This window comes from Marmota flaviventris, chromosome 2, assembly GCF_047511675.1.
Source record: "Marmota flaviventris isolate mMarFla1 chromosome 2, mMarFla1.hap1, whole genome shotgun sequence".
Lineage (NCBI taxonomy): Eukaryota > Metazoa > Chordata > Mammalia > Rodentia > Sciuridae > Marmota > Marmota flaviventris.
Window position 1 is genome coordinate 188,733,914 of NC_092499.1, and position 12,108 is coordinate 188,746,021.

At 41.2% G+C, this 12,108-nt stretch overlaps 1 protein-coding gene across 2 annotated transcripts in view; it reads left to right on the top strand.

Annotated features, from left to right (window-relative positions):
• The first annotated feature begins 4,713 nt into the window (after window positions 1-4,713).
• The window catches only part of Pkig (cAMP-dependent protein kinase inhibitor gamma), an 86,545-nt gene continuing 79,150 nt past the window's right edge, over window positions 4,714-12,108 (top strand). Inside the window, exon 1 of one of the 2 annotated variants that reach the window (XM_071608953.1) lies at window positions 4,714-4,799. The gene's annotated coding sequence lies outside the window, so the exon portion shown is untranslated. The remainder of the gene's footprint in view (window positions 4,800-12,108) is intronic. The other variant, XM_027945147.3, reaches the window with a different exon arrangement.

Below are 12,108 nucleotides of genomic sequence, written 5' to 3' on the forward strand. Positions count from 1 at the left end.
TGGGGATTTGAGTGGCCAGACCAAGTCATCAGGGATCCTGGAGTTCAGCTTCTATCTGGGACCCTGGTAACAATTACACAGGTATCTGATGAGGGCAAGTACAGTACTAAGCAGTACATTACTAGGCTATGCATGATTAATTGCTAGGACAATTGTAAAGAGTCTTAGAAGCTGCTTTTGCTACAAAGCACTGACTCTTCAGTTGGGCCTGCAAATGTAACTAAGGGCAGGATTAAGCCTGGTATCTCCACCTTCATTTTGTATCTTCCTGCCTTGCTACCTTAAACTTTGGGTCAGATTACTGCTCAGCTCTGCATGTAGGCAGGTTAATCACTTAAGTCTGTGTAAAAATTGGTATTTCTAGGTTTGTGACCCCTATATTTACATAACCTATCTAGTCCCCCTTCAAGACTGAAGACACCAAGATAAGAATAAGGCATTTTTAAGATTTGCAAGGACATTCAACAATCAGCTTTTAAAAGGTCCTGTCCAGTCCCTCAGGAGAGGTGCCCAGAGGTCTTCAGTCATTACCCTAAACTTACTCAGTCACATTGGATTCCAGGAACAGCAGAGCCTTGTAAGCAGATCACCCCATGATAAGATCACCTCCCCAAGGGGGAGCAATTACCCCACGACAGGAACTTAGGCTGCTCTCCTAAGCAGGAACAGTCATCTCACAAGAACTGGATTGTCCCTTAAAACATTAAACACTTCTCCTGGAGCCACCTTGCAGAACAAAAAACTGAGATAATGATCGGCAGGACCAAGACTGCTTAATTATGCACACTTCTCGCTCCCTGCCCCAGTTCTTCCTCTATTTAAACTTAAAGCTCATGTCAGCACCCCCAAAGACATGACTACAGACTCCGGTTCTCTCTTGTCTTCTCAATGTAGCTAGATTGATTAAATTCTTTCCTATTTCATCATTATTTTTGTTTGTGTGTGTGTTTGGGGGAGGGTGGAAGTGGCAAGACCGAATTTGTTGGGACTACCAGAGTCAGGCCTCTAGCCTAGGACTCCAGTGACACTATCTCTTATGGGAACAAAGCTGTAGTCAAAACTAATTAGCTTTACTGGACTGAAGGTATAGCTCAGTGGTAGAGTGTTTTCCACGCACGTGCAAGCCCCTGAATTGGATTCTGACACTTCTCCCCCGAATTAGGTTCATTGAGCTTATTCAGCAAGGGAGAACACACACCAGAGACACTAGGAGATGTCTTGGTAAGATGTAAGTGGGAGGAGTTTATTTTAGGACTTGTGTTTATGCAGCTAATGCTAAGGAAATAGGGATCTGTTTTGCACCGGACACGGTCAAGTAGGTGGGCCAGTTCAGTGACTAGGTATCTAATCATTTTTATCCAGGAGGTAGGAGGATTAAAGGTTGGAAAAGCAGCAGAACCCAGTCATGTTACAAGAGGAGATATATAGTTATATTTATGGGGCCAGAATGGTCTTGGCTCTAGTTTCGACCACAGAGTAGCCTTATCTGGCATTTGTTTATATTTTGTGATCACTGTTTATGTTCAGTTAGGACATTGGGCCTAGCTGCCAGCAGAATAGTTTTTTTAATTTGTTTTGTTTTTGACTTTTTGCAGTGGTGGGGATGGAAGTCAGAGCCTCATGCACATTAGGCAAGCGCTCCACCACTGACCTATAGCCCCAGCCTTCATTTTTCATTTTCTTTCTTTTTTTTTATGTTTACATATTCTTTTTACATTTACATAAATAAAATACATTTTATTTATTTATTTTTACATGGTGTTGAGGATTTTAAACCAGGGCCTCACACATGCTAGGCAAGCGCTATACCACTGAACTACAGACCCAGCCCTCATTTTTCATTTTCTTAACTGCGAGTGTTTATACTCCCATATATGTGATACCATCCATCTCTTTAGTGCTTCTGGTCTTTAGATAGTTGTGGGTCTACTCTAGTTGTCAAAAATTTGAAGGGCAGATCTTTGAGATCATCTACTTCAATTTATCACCTCATGCAGGACCCCCTCAACATCCCTTATAGGATATAAGATTCACTGACAACCAAGGAAGCTCCTCACATCTTTTTTTTTTTAAACTGCATAAAAGAGTATGCAGTGAAATAAAGTGTCCTTCCCATCTTACCACTCCCAATCTTCCAGATCTCCTTCCAAAGTTTGTGTATACTTATGCTAGCATTATCTACTACACCTTTTTAGACATGGTACTATTCCAAATACATGGTGCTGTACATTGCTTTTATTCACTTAACTTATTCATTCAATAAATATTTACCAAGCTCTTACTATGTATCAGGCACTATTTCCAGTGATAAGAACAGTAAGGAACAAAACAAAGTACTTCATGGGCTGGGATTGTGGCTCAGCAGTAGAGCGCTTGCCTAGTAAGTGTAAGGCACTGGGTTTGATTCTCAGCACTGCATGTAAATAAATAAATAAAAGTATAGGTCTATCAAGAACTCATAAAAATATATTTTTTAAAAAGTACCTAACCTTAAAACAAACTTAATCCTAGTGAAGAGATAAGTAATAAAGAAACATAACCATCAGACGTTAACAAGATTAGTGAAGAAAGAAAAGAAGAAAAAGAGAATTCAGATTTGTGGGGATCTACTGATTTTTTTTTTTTCCTTTGAGACTGGATCTTGCTGTGTTGTACAGGCTGGACTTTAACCAGAAGTCCTCTTGCCTTAGCCTCACTGAGTGGCTGAGACTACAGGCATGTGCTACCATACCTGGCTCATTAGTTTACTAATTTAAAGAGAGTTCAGGGGCTGAGATTATAGCATAGTGGTAAAATTCTTGCATCACATGCACAAGGTCCTGGTTCAATTCCTAGTACTGCAAAATAAACAAAGAGGAGGCAGGACATGTTTTTTGGGGATGGGATATAAGAGCAGAGACATGAAGGAAGAGAGGACCCAAGCGATAGGGCTATCTGGAGGAAGGCTGGTCCCAGTGTGGACCAGCAAAAGCCAAGACATCAAACCCACAAAAACAAGACAAGACAAAAGAAAAACACAAGGCTAGTGTGCTGCAGCATGGACAGGCAGGAAAATGGTGAGAGGTGAGGTTGGGCAAGTGTTCAGGGGATAATTCACCTAAAGGGATTGTTAATTACAACAAATCTAGATTTTATTATAAAGGTGATGCAAAGCCGTTAAGAGGCTTTAAACAGAATATCATGGAAACCAGATTTAAAGATAGGTAGTTAGTGTAATTAGGTAAATTGGGTCTAATATAGAGTAAGATACATAAAATGGAGACCATTATAGAGAACGGAGTCCAGGAAACCCCGAGCAGCACTTCGGGAAAGTGAAATTTTAATGACCCAAGGCCTGGAATCCACCCTAAGAAACTGTTAATGAAGCAGCTCCCAGCAAACAGGGAGGTCTCCCACCTTTAGGGCCTTCCCACATGCATTCTATCACTGAAAGACAAAGGGAAACAAAGGACAGGAGCGTGGGAAAGCTAAAAGAAGACTTTAGCTATAAAAAAGGGAAGACGACCCCCTTCCATGGATTCCACCTTTTGGGTCCCCTTCTTCCTCCTCCTCCTCCTCCGGGGAAAAGTCTTTTCTGCTGTCCTTTATAAAGCTTCAGGTTTCCACTCTAAACTTAACATTGTCATGCTCCTCTGGTGCTATACTTCAGCATTTGGGAAGCAAGGACTGGTCACCTGTAAACAGCAGTAACATCATGATCTTATTTACACTTTAAAAGGATCATTTCTGGACACTGGTTGGAGTACAGATCACATAATTCCTCTTCCTTGTAATTGTTTTCTTGGTCAGTTCAAGAATTCACTTTCTCAGCAGATAGTAGTCTAATACACATATAGACTCTGGTCCCCTCCATTTTTAAATGCCCTTTAAAAGTTGTCTTTTATCATATTTTTCCTCTGTATTTTACAGCACACAACCGGCTGTCAGTTCAAAAATTACACAGGGAAGGAGGATGTCTAAGAGTAGAAGCAGGACTAGTTAACAAGATAGGTCTATTATCTAAACTGTATCTCCAGCTGTAAATTCCCCTCGACCCTTTAAATTCTTGCAAGAGTCATCTATTTTAGGAATGTACAGGAATCTATTTACTCAAACCTCCTATTGATGGACACTTAGGTCGGTTTCAATCCTTTTGCTTTTACAATAAAGAAAGGAACATTCTTTGTGTTCAGGTTCCAGTATTCTGCAGCATTGTTCCAGGAAGTGTAATCCGACCATAAGTTAAAATACATTATTTCCCATATTGAAATTGATTCTGGTGAGTAAGTTCTCAGCCAAAGAAATAAGTTTATTTACTCCTTGCTCCCAACTTCAGAGATTATAACAGACAGGAATCCACCATTCCTCCCAAATTAATTTTCCAGTCTTTTTAAAAAACATTCTCTGTCCGGCAAGCTTCTGCCTGAGGGTCCCTCTCCTTCCCAAACGGTCCCCTTATCCGGTTACAGAGAGATTAACAGACAAAAGCCGCTCCAGAACCAAAAGTCCAGCCCCTGGCTTCTGTGTCCCCCTTCTCGCATCTTCCCGGGGACCAAGTTCCGGGCTGACAAACCTAACCAGGTGGCTCGAGACTCCGGATCCCGATCCCCACCCTCTTCTCCCTCTTCCGCCCGCACCGCGGCTGCGGAAAGCGACGCGAATCCTCCAGGTCCCATCCGAGCCGCCGTAGCGCGAGCCCCGCTGGAGTTCTCAGCCCGGGTCGCCAAGGCAACGGCTCCGCTGCGGGCTGCGGGCGCCTGGCCGCCCCGGGGAGGCGCTGCGCGCCGGCGGCCCCACACGGCGAGGCGGCGAGACAGCAGGTGAGCGGGGACCAGCGGGTAGCCGCGGCCCTAACGCCCCCAGCCAGGTGTGAAGTGAACTCGTCCTGTGGGCGAGGTGCTGGGCCGCGGGGGACCGCGGGGAAGGACGCAGGGGCCAGACTTTTGTCCCCCTCAACCGCGCCGGGAGTGGCGCCTTCTCTGCCCTTTGACCTCGTCCCGCGTTCGGGTGGAGTGAGCTTTGGGCGGTTGGCTATATTTTTGCCCTTTGCTTGACCGCTTTCGAAAGAAAGTTTCTTTCTTTTTTTTTTTTTTTAAAGACCCTTATTATTTTGGGAACCAGGGAATAATTCAAAACTGCAGAAAATTGTGTGACTCTTCTGGGGCCAGAGAGGTTTGACTTCTTCATCAGTTTTCTTACCTGCAAAATGGGAATAATGATAGCACCTGTCTTATAAGGTTATTGCAGAGTAAATTTATGTTTAAAATCCTTGCAGGTAAGTGTCCTTAATACTCGGGAGCTTTTATTGTCACTACTACTACAAGGAGCATCATTGAGCATTTATTGTGAGCCAGGGCCTGGGCTGATCGCCAGGGTTAAAAAAATGAATGAGAAATCTTGTCCTCAGGGAACTCTGCAGTTTCACAGAGACAGACTCATAAACAGGAACTCATTGTGATTTGAGCTGTGATTTTGGACATACTGAGAACTGAATGCACAGGAAAGGCAGTGGATCTAGATTTTTCAGAGATGATGATGGTCAAAGATTCTAAAAGAAGGGGACTTCCAGAATAGACATGAAGGCCGCCTTGGTATAGGTCAGAAGATGAGGCTGGAAAGGTGCAGTGTAGTGGGTAGGCAGGACAGCCAGTGCAGAGCCCCAGGGAGAGAGTGCAGCCTTCTTGGGAATCTGCAGGGATTTCATGCTGCCTAGAGACAAGATTCTGAGAGTGGAGGTGGTCTAGTTAGTTGATGTTTGAGAGATAAGAAGTTGCCCCTTTTGTAAGACTTTCTTTACCAGTTTGAAGAGTTGGACTTTATTTGGGGGGAGAGGAAGTCATCAAAGGGTTTTAATAGGTGTGTGTGTGTGTGTGTGTTTGCACTCGAGTGTACATGCAGGTACATGCTCCTTCAGAGGTATGGTTTCAGAAAAATCAGGGTTTTTTTGTTTGTTTGTTTGTTTTTAGTCTTGTCACTCCTCGTTTATTTTTCCACTTCACAGCTATTCATTTATGGTGGTTCAAAAACTAGTTATTGAATATTGTCTTAGACCATATTTTCACCTAAAGCTGGGTAATTTTATAAAGAAAGTTTATTTGGCTCACAGTTCTGGAAGTTCTAGGCAATGACCTTCTATGGGAAAGGGTAACTGGATATTGAACCCAGGAAAACACTGCCATTGAGCTATATTCCTCTTTTAATTTTTTTTTTTTTTTTTATTTTGAGACAGTTTTGCCAAGTTGCCTATGTTAATCTTGAACTTGCAGTTCTCCTGCCTCAGTCTCCTTACCAGCTTGGATTGTAGGCATGCACTACTATGCCTAACTTGACAATGGCCTTACTGGCAGAATCAGGGGGTAGCTCAAGGCACCACGTGGCAGGAGACAGAGAGCAGAGGTATGTCTTCTTGTCTGTCTCCCTCTCTGCTACCAGTATGCAGTCATGGGAGCTGCACCCTGACAATTTTATCTAATCTAATCATCCCAAAGGCCCCACTTCTGAACAATATCCTCTTAATATCTCACAGTGGAGATTCAGTTTCATCATATGAACCGTTGGGTAACACATGCACACCATATCCAAACCACAGCAAGTGTCTTATTATGTGCCAGGCACTGTGTAGGTGGTAAGGAAACTGATCTCTGCTCTCATGGAGATCACAGACTGGTGAGGAAAATATGCGTCAGGTGGTTTTAAGTGTGGTGAGGGTTATGAAATGGGGCTTGTGTTAAGGTGAATCCAACCTAGTTTGAAGGTTCAGGGAGGGTCTTGATAAAAGACCTGAGGGAGTAGTGTGAGTTAGATATATGTGGGGGGATGTAAAAGAGTAGTATTCCAAACATGTTCAAAAGAACATTCATGGAAATGAAACCAGTCTGCTCCAGCAGGAACTTAAAAATCAATTATGAAAGAAATCCATCAAGAGAGATTAAAGAGAGGAAACGGCTAGATCATTCAGAGCTACTGCACTGCACACTCTGGGAAGAACCTGTTCAGTTAGGCTACACTGAGGAGAACAGGTTGGAGAAGTAGGAGGGAAAGCAGGAGATGTAGTAATGAAGGCCAGAGGAAGAGTCAGCTTTGCTAGTGGCTGCTAGATGTCAAGTAAGATGAGGCAAAAATTAAAATGTGTTCTGTAAATAAATAAGTAGCAGAGGTCACTAGGGACCTCATTGAGCAGATTTGGTGAAATGGTGGAGGCAGAATCTATAATAGCCACAGCTTTCAAAGGTTCAGTGTAATGTATCAGTGGGATGAGGTCAGAGTGGGATGTGAGAAAAAAGACGAAGTGTAGGCAGCTCGAACACGTTCGGCTGAGCAGGGAGGAGGAGAAGGCTGGAGAGTGATTGAGGAATAAGGTGAAGTTTTTTTTTTAAGCATGAGAGAGAGCTTAAATGCTGTTGGCAACAAGCCAGTAGGAGGGACAGGCTGAGGAGATGCAGGAGCCAAAGAGAAAAACTGAGAGCACAACTTTCCTGAGAAGGTGGGAGTGGGAGCTCCATAGCAGAGGTCCTTGCTAATTATCTCATGGTTTACTCTTTTGGGAGAATTGGGGAGAGAGTTCATTGCCAACAGAAGTGCACCAGTGTCATGCAACAAAAATATATGAATAAAAAATATTATCGTGGAAAGAAAGTCACATTTTTGTTATTGGTAGGCAGCAGGTATTTGTTGAACTAATATTGTGTTAAATACTTTTCATACACTAATTTCAACAATATCATCCCTCCTTCCCTGTGCTGGGGATTGAACCCAGGGGCATTTTTCCATTGAGCTCCATCCCCAGCCCATTTTATTTTTTATTTTGAGACAGGGTTTCACTAAATTACCCAGGTTGACCTTGAACTTGCGATCTTCCCCCTGCCTCAACCTCTGGAGTAGCTGGGATTATAGGTATGTGTTGCCACGCCCAGCTCAATAACATGATCTTTACAGTAATCCTGTGAGATAGGCCCTATTTTGATCTCCAGTTTATGGATAAGGAAACTAAGGTAAAATGCTTACCCATAGTCAGACTGTATTTGAATCCTATATTTTACTCTGCCTGAGCCTAGAGCTTTTACTCTTAATCACTACTTATGTGATATAATTCTCTACCTGTGATATGATTATATGCTAAGAAAATTAAGTTAAAAATACCTAGATATAATAAGGTTGAATGAACAAGCAGCTACAAGACAGAGAACCAGTGATGGCTTTTTCTTTCTTTTCTTATTTTTATTTATTTATTTTTTGGGTGCTGGGGCTATAACCCAGGGTTTCAAGCATGCTAAGTGCATGTTCTACCACTGAGCTATACCCCCACCCTAAAAAGCAATAGCTTTATGCAAGCAATAAGAATTAGAAAATGTAATTATAGAATAAATGACAATAGGAACAGGAAAAAAAACATGAATAAACTTACAAATAGGTGCCACATAGAATAGTAGTTGGCTGGAGGTGGGTGGGAGGATAGGAAGGATATTAGGGTGAAGAGGAGTTAGTTTTCCAGTGGGGAAATTAAGACTATTAATATCAGAAAAGGGGCAGGTAAATAGGGATCTGTAATAAGCCATTATGAGAAAGTATGCAAAGATGTTGCCGGTGATGTATTTATAATATTGAAAAACTGAAAGCAGACTGGTTGAATTATGGTGCAGTCATGCGATGGTTACTTCAGCCATTAAAAAAGCATTAGGTGGGAGCTATATATAGTAAGATATATATAGAAAGATGTTTATGGTTATGTTTCTCTATGCATAGAAAGATCTTTGCATCGTATGGTTAGGTGTAAAAAGTAGATTACAGTACAGTATGTTCCCATTTTTTAGAATATATATATATATATATATATATATATATATATGCTCATATATATATATATATATATATATATATATATATATATGAAAAATGTCTGGAAGTATTAGTTACTTTAAAATTTTTTAAGGGGCTGGGGTTGTGGCTCAGTGGTAGAGCGCTTGCCTAGCATGTACAAGGCACTGGGTTTGAGCCTCAGCACCACGTAAAAATAAATAAGTAAAAAAATTTTTAAATGTTTAAATGTGGTAAAGTACATATGAAATTTACCATTTTAACCATTTTTAAATGTCCAGTAGAGTAGTATTACATATATTTACATTGTTGTGCAACAAGTCTCCAGAACTTTTTCATCTTACAAAACTGAAATTCTGTTCTTAAGCAATTCCCAGCTCCTGGCAGCCCCCACTCTACTTTCTCTTTCTCTGAATTTGCTCTAGTCCCCTCGTGTAAGTGGAACGGTTCAATGTTCTGTTTTTTGTGAATGATTTATTTCACTTAGCGCACTGTCCTCAAGGTCATCCTTATAGCATGTGTCAGAATTTTCTTCATTTTTCAGGCTGAATAATAATTCTGTTGACTGCTTTTACCACATTTTAAAATAAATTTTTGTAGTTGTAGATGGACAGCATGCCTTTATTTAATTTATTTTTTTATGTGGTGCTAAGGCTCGAGCCCAGTGCCCCACATATGTTAGGCAAGTGCTCTGCCACTGAGCTCCAGCTCCAGCCCCTTTCACCACATTTTGATTTTCTGTCTGTCCATTGCTGGGCACTTGGTTGCATTCATCACCTGGCTATTATGAATATTGCTGCTGTGAAAAACAAGAGTAAACAAGATAAACTCTTGGGGCTGGGGGTGTGGCTCAAGTGGGGGCGCTGGGTTCAATCCTCAGCACCACATAAAATAAAGATGTTGTGTCCACCAAAAACTGAAAAAAAAAAAATATTAAAAAAATTCTCTCTCTCTCTCTTTAAAAAAAAAAAAAGATAAGCTCTTTACATCTGTTAGTGAGATCATGGGGGAAATGCTTATTCCTTTCCTCATTGCCTTATTTTTTTATGAGCATGAATCGCTTTTATTTATTTATTTATTTTAGAGAGAGAGAGAGAGAATGTTTTAATATTTATTTTTTAGTTTTTGGTGGACACAACATCTTAATATTTTTTATTTTTATGTGGTGCTGAGGATCGAACCCAGCGCCCCGCTCATGCCAGGGCGAGCACATTACCGTTTGAGCCACCTCCCCAGCCCTCTTTATTTTATTTTTTTATGACCATAAATTGCTTTCATAATCAGAAAGCAGTCAGGATATATGCTCTTCAGAGGGATGGGAGAGTAGAAAAAGGGGCAGTAGCAGCCAGAACAGGATGGAGAGGGTGTCTTTGAGAGAACCTCAGAATCAGCAGGACATGAAGATTAAGAGGTACTGGGGAGAGAGGTGGGAGAGAATGCTAGTCCTGATGGGCTGGACTAGGGGAGGAAACAACCTGAGCCTTTGTTCAGTAGTTTGAACTTTTTCCAAAAGGCTCTTCTCCTTCCAAAGAGAAGCCATTGAAAGGAAAGGAAATAAATGGGTCTGGGGCCTGAACACTCACCTAGCACTGTGAGGCCCTGAAAAACAAAAACAAAACACAGGGAAATGACAAGATCAGATTTGCATAAGATTACCTGGCAGCTAGGCAGGGCAGTGGGGCAAGCCTGTATTCCAGCTACTTTGGAGGCTGAGGCAGGAGGATGACAAATTGGAGGCCAGCCTGGGAAACCTAGTGAGACTCTTCTAAAAAAAAAAAAAAAAATTAAAAATGACTTGAGTTTGGATTGGTAGAATGCCGCTGGGTTCAATCCCTTGTGTTTCCATCCCCCCACCCTCCCAAAAGAAAAAGGTTACTTGACAGAATATTGAAACTTGACCTCTTTCTCTCACATGTACAGAAATCAACTCAAATTGGATCAAAAAGGACTTTAGTGTAAGACCTGAAATGAAACTTCTAGAGGAAAATATAGGGAAAGCTCTTCAAGATACTGGTATAGGCAATGGTTTTTTAGGCTAGGACTCCAAAACTACAGGAAACAAAAGCCAAAATTGACAAATGGAGCTGGGCACAGTGGTACAAACTTGTAATTCTAACTACTCTGGAGGCTGAGGTAGGAGGATCAAAGTTTGAGGCCAGCATGGGCAACTTAGCAAGACCCTATCTTAAAAAAAAAAAAGAAAAAAAAAGCAGCTCAGGATGTAGCTCAGTGATAGAGCATTTGCCTACCTAGCGTATGTGAGGCCCTGGGTTCCATCCCTAGTACCACCAAAAAAAGAAAAAAAATTGACAAATGGAACCACATCCCACTACCTCTGCACACCAAGGGCAGCAATCATAGAATGAAGAGACAATCATTATGGGAGAAAATGTTTGCCAGCTATTTATCTGACAAAGGGTTAATATCCAGAATATATAAAGAACTAAAAAAAACCTTAAGGACAGAAGCACAAGTAATCCAACTTAAAGGTGGGCAAATGATCTGAATAGACCTTTCTCAGAAGAAGAAATAAAAATGGCCAATAAATATGTGAAAAAATGCTAAATATCATTAGCTGTCAGGGAAATGCAAATCAAAACTACAAGATACCATCCAACCCAGTTAGAAGGGCTATTATCAAAAAGAAAACAACAGGGCTGGGGATAGAGCTCAGATGGTAGAGTGCTTGTCTCCCATGTACAAGGCCTGGGTTCAGTCCCCAGCACCAAAAAAAATCTTGGGTATCACTATATCCAAGAGATGGCATCAGCCTAGGTGTCTATTGACAGATGAATGGGTAAAGAAAATATGGTACATACTCACAATGGAGTATTATTCAACCATAAAGAATGAAATTTTCTCATTTGCAGGGAGATGGATGGAACTGTAGGATATCACATTAAGTGAAATAAGCAGACACAGAACTACAAGCTTTGCATGTTTTCTCCCATATGTGGAAACTTAAAAAAAAAAAAAAAAGTCAACCTAAAAGTAAAAGAGTGATTAAGGACTAGGAAGGTGATGTGTATGGGGGCTGGGGCAGAGGGAGGAGGAGGAAAGGGTAGAAGATGGGTGGAGGAACATGATCTCTGCAATATGTATGCATGTATGGAAATATCAGTGAATCCCATTAATTTGTACAGTTATTGTGTTGATTATGTTAGAAATCTATAAATATTAGAAGATAAAAGAAATTACCCAGTTCCCTTCAGCCCATTCTGCAAACTGAAGCCAGATAGTGCCAAATATTTATTACTTAGACTTGAACTTCTGTTAATTTCCTTTTATTTGAGATGAAATGTTAGTACTGAAATG